The 10465-nt window shown below is 43.0% G+C and overlaps 1 non-coding gene across 1 annotated transcript; it reads left to right on the top strand.

Annotated features, from left to right (window-relative positions):
* Positions 1-10325: 10325 nt before the first annotated feature.
* On the top strand, positions 10326-10432 carry LOC120080680. Its single transcript, XR_005482629.1, has one exon. It is a non-coding gene; the product is annotated as a small nucleolar RNA R71 (small nucleolar RNA).
* The last annotated feature ends 33 nt before the right edge of the window (positions 10433-10465 follow it).

Raw genomic sequence — 10465 nt, 5'->3', positions numbered from 1 at the left:
ACGCTATATCCAACTGGTCTCACTCAAAACTCTCGCTTCATTCTCCAAATCTCGCTCTCTCTCATTCTCTCGCCTCTTTCTCTAACTTTCCTCGTCTCATCTCGACCCTCTCAAACTTTCGTAGCCTCAAAATCTCTGCTCTCTTCCACTTTTCTCACTGGTCATCACTCTGCTCACATCTTCTAGCCAATCTCGCTCTCTCCCATTTCCTCTTCAATCTCATGGTCTCGATCTCATGAATCTCGTATCTCAACGATGCTGTGTGGTCTTTGTTATTGTCTCGATTCTCACACGATCTCGTGCTTTAGCTATCGTCGTATATTGTTTCTCTTGTTGCTATACCTTGGCCACATCAATGGCGCCATAGAATCTTATATTATCTCCCAGTTCTTCAAATCTTTCTTCCACCTATTCCTAGGACTTTAAAGTCTTCAAGGTTTCTCTTCTTTTTATCCTTTTAGGGTCCTCTTTACTCGCTACTCAGGGATGAAGTGATGGTTGATTTATAACCTATATACTTTACCATGTATTGAGTTACTATTCACTTCGCTATAATTGTTGATCCACAAAGGTGACAATTATCACAGTTATTATGACAATGGTAACAATTATGTAGATTATTTACATAACGATAGATTAACTTTCTCGCTAATTCCCTTTAATTCACTTACTTAAGTAGGAAATGAGATTCGGTTTTCACTCAGAGTCTTCAACGGACAAATTGTTCCGCAACCAAAAAAAATTGACCACGTCCACATACCATGGGTAATCTTCAATTTTCAGAAAATAGCTACTCGTCTAGAAAAGTTAGGTTCACCTCTTGACTGGTCTGCGGTCGACTTTTGATTTTCTAATCTTTGAAAAATGGTCCGCAATCCTAGTTTCTCTGTCCCCATTGCAATCAATGATTGCGAGTGTGGAGGTTCGCTGGTGCTAGGAGGGAGCAAACTCAGCAGAATCTCGTGAATCTCTGTATGTGTGCTTCGCGTTCTTTTTTGTCATTAGACTTGATTGCCCGATGGGATCAGATATGTGAAGCCAATCACTTTGGATCCAGCAGATAAGCTCGAAAGTTTTTCAACGCAGAATATCACGCCAGCAACTTCTTCTTTCTATGTAGTGTGATGGTGTAATTTCGTTTGAGTCAGGGTTCGAAGGTTTTACGTCGCAATTGTGTGCATAGGCGATGGAATGTAGCAATTTGTTTGTCTTTTTTCTGACCGGCCAAACGCAACCGCCACCCATGCGCAATAAGACCAGCTATTGCGTCACACATTGGGGTGCTCGAGAAGAGTGTGTCGAGCGCTCTGCTTGTGTCAGCACTACACAGGTGACGTTATTAATGCGTGTCTTAAGTATCGTTGAATGCGTGAGGCATTGTTCATCAAAGTCAAACTTTTTTTTCCAGCCTTCAGAACACACTCACATCAATGGTTCGTGGCGAATCTTTGATACAAGCATTTACTCGTTTATCAGTAGTAGAACGTCGAGTAGAAAGCACGAGTCATGTTGTGCTCTACATCAGATGAGCTGCGCTGCGACAGGCCGTCGAGATCAGTTGTTGGAGGGTTGAGAGCCTCTTCGTAATCACCTCATTATGTATGGTTTCTTGCTGCCTGTTCCAGCTCTCCAGTACCGCGAGTCGCTTAGAAACTTTTGTGGTCCCGAAGGCGCATCGGATATAGCCATCTGTGGGTTCACTATGAAGTGACATTCTCTCAGTTTAGCACAAGGTATACATTCTCCTCACATTCGTCTGTCGTATACTTCTCTACATCTGTATGACAGACTCGTATTTTTTGCCCATTATTCACTCGAGAAGAATGTTCGTTCTATGAGATGATTTACAATGAATCGTCAATGACTCATATTGAAAGGTTTATTTTCGCGATCGTGACACCTATTAATTAGTGTGCTCGTGTGGGTAACGATTTATCAGTGGTGATGGTGTTGTGTGTGGGTGTTGTGGTGGTTGGGGTCGAACGAGGAATATCTAATAGTGCAAAATGCAGAAAGCGTCAGCATGGCATTTTATGTGTGGCTGGTTGCTGAGTGTTTCTGTGAGGGTAGCAGATGTCATTTTTTAAGCCTAGCTAGTATTCCATCCAATGAAGCGCTGGTGTTGGGTGGTGTTTGTGTGGTGGGAGGTGGAGGTGGTGTGGTAGTAATTCATTGTTCTCAGAGCTGTTAGTTGCGTGGTGTGTGTATGTGTGGGTTCTATTTGTAGTATCTTTATTATCGTATCTAAGTAATGCATATATATAGATATTCTTGTTGTCATTCCTTATTTCGTAGGTAGCTCGTGTGTGGTGGGTTGGCGTGTTGGATGATCCATCATTATCCTATCTAGGTTGTGATGGATCTCCTTGTGATCGGGTATTTAGTGTAGTTGGAGGTTGTATTTCGAGTAGCATACCGTTATCCCTCTGTGTCTTGTTATATGTAGTCAGCGTGTCGATGGATCGCGGTGAGTTGGCTGTCGACGGGGGTCATGGTGGATAGATAAATCCTGCATCCAACCTCTTTGATTATTCTTCTTCACGATCACTCCTTCATCAGGCCCAGAGGTTTGAGTCTCCCAGTTATTTTGATGTGAATCGATCCTTTCTGATTTTCTCAGACATAATCGTGTGCATGCTAAATATCGGGGCTGATTCCTCTAATGTCTGCCAGCGTCTAAGAAATTGCTTTTATGTACTTTCTCGGTATACTCGAAGCAGCAACATTTTCGTTTGATCTTCTCGATAGTCGTAGAGAATATACTGGGTGCGTTTCATTCCTGCCCCAGAAACGTATGACTTCAAGTGAGTTTAGAAGGAGTTTTGAGGCTTCTATTCTGAGTGTGTTCCATATGTGAATGGGTTTTGGGGGTGGGTTGTTTTCCTCTATTCTATCTTTCTTCTTTGCGTTGTTGTTTTCTGTATACTGTTATGTAGTGCTACTATGGATGTTGTTGCTGTATCGCATCGTATAGGGTATGGATAGGTCGTCATTGTTACCAATCTCATTTTAATCTTCAGACTTTTCTTCTTTATTCAAACTGGGTTCTTCATCGGACTCATTATGTTCGTTTATTTTGATATTTCTAATTCTTGCTGTATTAATATCACAATCTGATCTTCTGTCCATTCTATTTCAAGGCTGTGATCTCTGCCCTTCATACCACATTCATCTGTAGCCCTACTTCGGAAAGCCAGTGGATAACAATGGTCATCCTAGCATGATGGATGCACATCCTTTCCCTTTATAATCAAGGATGATGACAGTCTTCCTCAGTATGTCGCATGATCATATAAATTTTGTGTCGATTTTCGAGTGTGTTTGGTTTGACTCTATAGCATCATGTCTATCTACTTCCTGTCTAGTATATCATTAGATAGAGTACTCTATTCAGAACTGAGTGACCTCCCCTCACTATCTGGGTGTTGTTGGTGTTGTCTGTGCAGGTGCTTGCTCGTGCAATTCAGCGGCCGCTTTAAAAATGATATAAGGGCCGGGCATGTAAGTTGTTGCTGGCCCCTTTTATGTGATATTGTGCATAAGCTCACACTCTCTTGATCCAATTATTACATATCCTGCATCGAGTACGCAGGCAAATGTTGGGTGTGTGTATTATGAACTTTCTCTTGGGTAGTTCGTCACGCAACTCGATTTTTCTATGAATATTATGGATTTTGAACTATTTGCATCAATGGCAACTATTGAAACTTACTACGTGCTCTTTTTCTTCGTCACATTATGTCTTTCAGGAAACTTTGCTTGCTTCTCGAGGCATACTGATTCATATCTGTTCTTACGTTAAGGCAGGCTCGAGTCTGATAATCAGCACTATGTGTTGTCGTCAGCATGCTCCATGAAGCTGGTTGGACTTACTCATCATGTTCTTCTTTTATAAATCTCTGTGTAGTTGTTATTATATGGTATGCAGTGTGAGCGCGATATATCTGCTTCCATCTTGTTCTTCCATCTTTATTTCTCTTATAATTCATTGTCTCTTTTCCCATCTGCAATTGGTAGTAGTCCTACTTGGCTCCTTCTCTTCTCCTTAACACATGTGTCTTTCCGCTTCCTCCGCAAACTTCACGAGCTGACATTAACTCCTTCACCTTTGTACTCCTAGGTTTTTATGCGGCGCTCCAAGCACCTATAGAGACTTGGCAAGTGGCCCCCATTTCAATATATGAATGCGGTCGTATCTTTCTTACTTCTCAACATTGACGACAAATGGACGTTGTCTGATTCTAGAGTCATTGTTTCATTCTTCTCAATATACGGTGGTTCACGTAAAGCTCTCCATCAGCCAAATGAAGATTGTGGCGCAGCTGCCAGGACTTATTCAAGCTTGATCTTTGCACTTTGATCCGTATGTTCGTGGGAAAAATATCTGTGGCCCGTCTTTTTACACCATTAATATCGCAAATCATTTTGATTGATGATTTTTCAGACTGCAAAGTTTAGGGTAGATTTCTGCCACCCAGCGGTTGTAAGTAATGTGGAAAAAGGGATTAATTCTTCACGAAATAGACAGACGGTGGGTTCTTAATCGATTGGCGGTTGACTTGCCCCAACTATGCGTTGTGGGCTGTTGATTGAGATTCTCTGTATTAAATTCATCATCGCATCATTTGTTTTAGTAGGAGCAATGGCCCATATTTGCCGTCACTGTCTTTAATTCGTCAGTCTATTGAGATCTACGCTTTCCTTCTCCAGTCTTCATATAGGTTCTTTGACACATGCGATCAATTTAATTCTTGGCCTCGTCGTATAGTCTTGTCAAGACAGACCTCCAGTTGCTGCCCGCGTTGCAGCCGTTCTGTAATGCAGGTCAAACTTGTGGCTAGAAGAGTTCATTGTAGACTATCGGGGATAGCCATTATGCGGGCAATCTCTTACTAGCGCTTTACTAATACCTCACCCAGGCGTCACTGAGTGATTCGTACGTATATCCTGTTTCAAAATGGTAATTAGCTCTCTTCGGCTTCCGGGGAATCTTCCTGACTTTCCACGCGGCATTATAATCCTGCCCGTGATGAACCACTACCTGGTCTCCAATGACCGAACCCATATTCTGTGCCTTCACACAATGAACCATAGGACAACGTTACATCTGATAGCGGCACATACCCTCGTCGCCACATCCACAGATGACGTTTGTGAACTCGTCACGAATGTTTGGCCACAATGTAGAGGTTTCAATAAAACTCCGGAGGACTGGCCGGAGTGGACTCGCGCACGCCCTACGCAAAACTGGTCCTGGAGGCTGAATTCATGCTGCAGCATCACCGTTTCATCTTGAATCCTCGATCTGTTCAAACGGCTGGTCCTCCATGATCCTGTGTGAGAAATCATAAGGTGTAGGCGACACATAGTCCCGGAGTGGGCCTATTACGGCGTAGTTTGCCAATTAGGACTGGTCGCCAAGTGATATCATGATTCTTGCATTTGGTGCTCTAGTTTCCTGATTGTCTCCACCATGTTTGGATCTTTCTCTGTTTGGTCTTGGCAAGCTGTTCTTCTTACTTCTTAGAAAGTCCTCTCAAAATCTACTGGTCATATATTGGCTCAAGATTTTGTCCTATCGCTCGATATGATGCCGTCTTCTTCCCTACTAAGAGAAGCTAGTGCACTAGAGACGGAAAGTCTGCAAAGAAAGATCAAAAGTTACTGCTAGACAACGTATGTGTCGTAACATCCCCGCAACGGCGCCAAGAAACTTGATGCATTGTACATGATGAAATATATGGTTATATTGCGTATGGTGGTGTATGCTTGTACCATGCAAGTTTTTTTAGCAAAATCCCAAGTATAGAATTCTCTAGTGCCTGGTAAGGACCCCGAGGTCAATCATGGAGAGGACTATGGAGACAATACGACGGTGATTTTCTGAAAACTTGCAGATGACAATAAAAAATGAGTCGGTTCGGTATAGTTTTGAAGGTATAGAGATTCATCGTGGCGGCAGAATATGAGAAAAAGTTATAACACGAGAAACATGACAGGATGATATGTCGGGGGAACCGGGTTGAAGAAGGGCTTTAGCTAACACTTCCGAAGAGTTGCGGGTCACGTTATTCCGATGCATGCCGTACACAGTATACAACAGCAAGTCGATCTCTCATCGGCAAATGCTATAATTGCTCATTTTATGACACAGTAGCAGATGTATATACTATAATGTCTATACTCTGTTCAAGCCTCTACTTCTTGTCCATGGCGATGATGCGATGAACAGCATCAAACACAGGCGGAACCGACAAACTACCATAACCTATTCTAGGGTGCCATGTGATGCCATGTACAAACAAAGCTTATGTCTAAGGTCTCAGTATCTCGTTTAATATGATAGAGTCTAATCTTGCTTCTACTAGTCTAGATTCTATACGCTAGCTTCATCCAAGTCTAGTTTCTTTCCTGAGATCCCTCCTCGATCAGGCTCTAAAGGGTGATGGATGCATGCATAAGACAGATGATTGGCATACAATGAGATCTTTAGGTCATGTTAAGCTAAGTTGCGTTCTCAACCCATTCAGACCATTTAGTTACGTCCTATGCGTAATTATCAAAGAGGAACGTGAACACAGGCAGACCAAATATAAGATGCAAGGTTCCATTTAAAAAATCGAACTCAACGATACACAGATGACGAAGAATAGAAAAGTGAAAAGAGATACCAGAAGCGAAGCCCGGGAGCAGAGCACTAACGGAAGCGGCGTGTGGAGGCGAAGTAGGCAAGTTGTCTTCGGCTTCCGCAAGTTTCTAGCACATGTTTTTCTCTGACGTGCGTGACCCAAAGGAATATAACTCGTACTTTCGCGCAATAGAGTCGACCCCTCTTCCACTCTCAACGCATGGTGCGCCGATCGCACTCGTCGAGTCCGATTCCAGGACGCAAGAATGATCTTAGGCGCGGTTGCTTACCGCTATTCTACGTCGCCTCCGCCTGTGCTAAGGTGTGAAGAGAGAAAACAATAGATGAACAATGTGGGGCGTGAAAGCTATGCTTGCTGCGGTATTGGTGGAATGTCTTTGTCGATGGGTGCAGGCGCTAGAAGAAAGGGAAGCCGAACTGCTTTAGACGAAGGGGGTGCGCGGTCGAGACGGGGGTATTTATAGAGCGTTGCAGGCGGTGAAGAGTTCCTCTCAGAGATGAGAAGTCTAATTGTTGAATCACTACCCAAATCATTAAATTTAAGTGCATGAGAAGGGTTTATAATAGAATATAAACGTTATAGTTATGATGTATCATATACCTTAATACTTATTTCGCACTAGTTGTGAATTTAGAACAATTTCAAGTAATTGCGGTAGGGTCGAAGGAGGATATTTCCCAATTTTCCTTTTACGAAGCTAAGGAATGGGATCCTTCATGAAACCCTAAAAGATGCAGGAAGAGAGCTCCGAATGGGGTGGATGAGATTGAGATGTGTGAGAGATCTGTATACAAGCAGTGAGCGTCGTTAGTGACGAGACGAAAGCAGTGCGGCCTGAGCAGCACCACCCGCGGTCGTACTTACTACACCACCACGAACAGTGCGTACACAACACGACAAACAAAAAACTGAGGACCGACACCAGCCACAACATGTCCTAAAAAGCTCCTGACAGCCTTCACATTTGTTGGAGTTGAGAGCTTTTCAATCACCTCAATCTTCGCCCTGTCCACCTCCAGCCCATCCTTAGAAACTTTGTGCCCAAGCACAATACCTTCTTTCACTATGAAGTGGCATTTCTCTCAGTTTAGCACAAGGTTCATCTCCTCACATCTCTTTCGTATCTTCTCTAGATTGTTGAGACAGACTCCGTATGTTTGCCCATACACCGAGAAGTCGTCTATGAAAATTTTTACAGAATCTTCAAGATACTCATAAAAGATGGCCATCATACACCTTTGGAAAGTGCTCGGCACATTACATAGGTCGAACGACATACATCAAAATGCAAACGTTCCATAGGGGCAGGTGGATGTGGTTTTCTCTTGATCTTCAGGAGCAATCATGATTTGGTTATAGCCAGCATATCCATCCAAGAAGCGGTAGTAATCATTTCCAGCTAGGCGGTCTAGCATCTGGTCGACAAAAGGCAAAGGGAAATGATCCTTCTTTGTCACCGCATTCAGTTTGCGGTAATCCATGCAGATCCGCTAGCTAGTGACGATCCTCATCGGTATTAGTTCATTATTTGTATTTAGGACTACCGTTATCCCTCCTTTCTTTGGTACACATTGCATGGGGCTGACCCACGTGCTGTCGGCGGTTGGATAGATAATCCTTGCATCCAACCATTTGATTATTTCCTTCTCACGACCTCCTTCATCGCAGGGTTGAGTCTGCATTGATTTTTGATCGATCCTTTCTGATTGTCCTCGAGACATATCCTGTGCATGCAATATGCGGGGCTGATTCCTCTAATGTCTGCCAGCGTCTAAGAAATTGCTTTTATGTACTTTCTCAGGATACTCAGCAGCACATTTTCTTGATCTTCTCGAAGTGTAGAGGAAATTATTACTGGTAGCGTTTCATTCTGCCCCAGAAAAGTATACTTCAAGTGGTTTGGAAGGATTTTCAGCTCTACTGTCGGTGGTTGTTCCAAGGATGGTTTTGGTGTTTTTCTTTCTTCATTCGTTGTTAGCTTTTCTTCTTTGGTTGTTGTTTCTGTGATCGTATTGTAGGCTACTATGGATGTGGTCGCATCTTCATCTTCATTTTAATCTTCGGACTTTTCTTCTTTATTCAAACTGGGTTCATCATCGGACTCAGTGAGGTTTTTTTCTTCTGGATATTTCATGGCTCTGATAATATCAAATCTGATCTTCTGTCCATTCATGTTCAGTGTGATCTCTCCCTTATACACATCAATCTGAGCGCGACCAGTGGATAAAAATGGTCATCCTAGGATGATGGGTACATCCTTGTCCGCTTTATAATCAAGGATGATGAAGTCTGCCGGTAAGATAAATTTGTCAATCGTGACCAAGACATTCTTCACCTTTCCTTCTAGATACACAAGGGACCTGTCAGCTAACTAAAGAGTCACTATCGTGGGCGTCAGCTGCCTCACATTCAGCTGCTTAAAAATTGAAAGGGGCATTAAGTTGATGCTGGCCCCGAGATCGCAAAGCACTTGACCAATATACAACCCTCCGATCGAGCAAGGTATTATGAAACTTTCGGGGTCACGCATTTTCTATGGAATTATGGATTTTGAACTTTGCATCAATGGCACTATTGCAAACTTACTAGTGCTCTTTTTCTTCGTCACTATGTCCTTCAGAAACTTTGCTTGCTTCGGCATCTGTTCAATCGTTTTAGTGAAAGGGAAGTTGATATGCAATTGTTTCAGCATGTCCATGAAGCGTTGATACTGCACTTCATCATTTTTCTTCTTTTTAAATCTCTAGGGGAATGGTAGCAGTTGTACGCAATCTCTGGTTCCATCGTCTCCTATTCTTCTATTTCTTTTTTAGTCAACAGGGTCTGCGGTTCCATCGCAATTGGAGTAGTCCTACTTGGCTCCTTCTTCTCCTCTAACACTGTCTTTCCGCTTCCCAACTTCACAGCTTGACATTACTCCTTTCCTGTACTTCCTAGGTTGCGGGCGAGCGCTATTGAGCTTGGCAGTGCCCCTTGCGGTCTATTTTTTAGATTTCAAGATTGCGGATGGACGTTGCTTGATTCTAGAGCATTGTTTCATTCTTCTCAATATACTGTTTCAGTAAGCTCTCCAGCAATGAAGATTGTGGCGCCTGCGAACTATTAGCTTGATTTTGCATTTGACCGTTTGTTCGTGGGAAAAATCCTGGTGGCCCTTCTTTTTACACCATTGGTTGAAAATTTTGTTGTTGATTTTTCCACGCAAAGTTAGGGTGATTTCTCCACCCAGGGTTGTAAGTATTGGAAAAAGGATTATTCTTCACGAAATAGACAGACTGTGGGTTCTTAATCGATTGCGTTGACTTGCCCCCTATGCGTTCGTGGGCTGTTGATTGCGATTCCTTGTATTAAATTCATCATCGCAGTCATTTGGTTTTGTAGGGATGCAATGGCCCCATTATTTGCGTCACTGTCTTTAATTCTCAGTCTTTGATCGCTTTCTCTCCAGTCTTCATNAGGGATGCAATGGCCCCATTATTTGCGTCACTGTCTTTAATTCTCAGTCTTTGATCGCTTTCTCTCCAGTCTTCATGGTTCTTTGAAATGCGATCAAGTTTATTCTTGGCCTCGTCGTAAGTCTTGTCAAGAAGACCTCCAGTTGCTGCCGCGTTGGCAGCCGTCTGTAATGCAAGGTTCAAACTGTGGTAGAAGATTTTCATTTGTAGACAATCTGGTAAGCCATTATGCGGGCAATCTCTTACTAGCCTTTTAAACCTCACCCAGGCGTCACTGAGTGATTCGTCGATATCCTGTTCAAAATTGGTAATTAGCTTCCTCCTTCTGGCATTTTCCGTTGGGGGGAAGTACTTTTTCAT

Source organism: Benincasa hispida, chromosome 6 (assembly GCF_009727055.1).
Source record: "Benincasa hispida cultivar B227 chromosome 6, ASM972705v1, whole genome shotgun sequence".
NCBI classification, from domain to species: Eukaryota; Viridiplantae; Streptophyta; class Magnoliopsida; order Cucurbitales; family Cucurbitaceae; genus Benincasa; species Benincasa hispida.
Note: the sequence above shows the minus strand (reverse complement) of the source record. Positions and strands in the feature narration are given on the sequence as shown.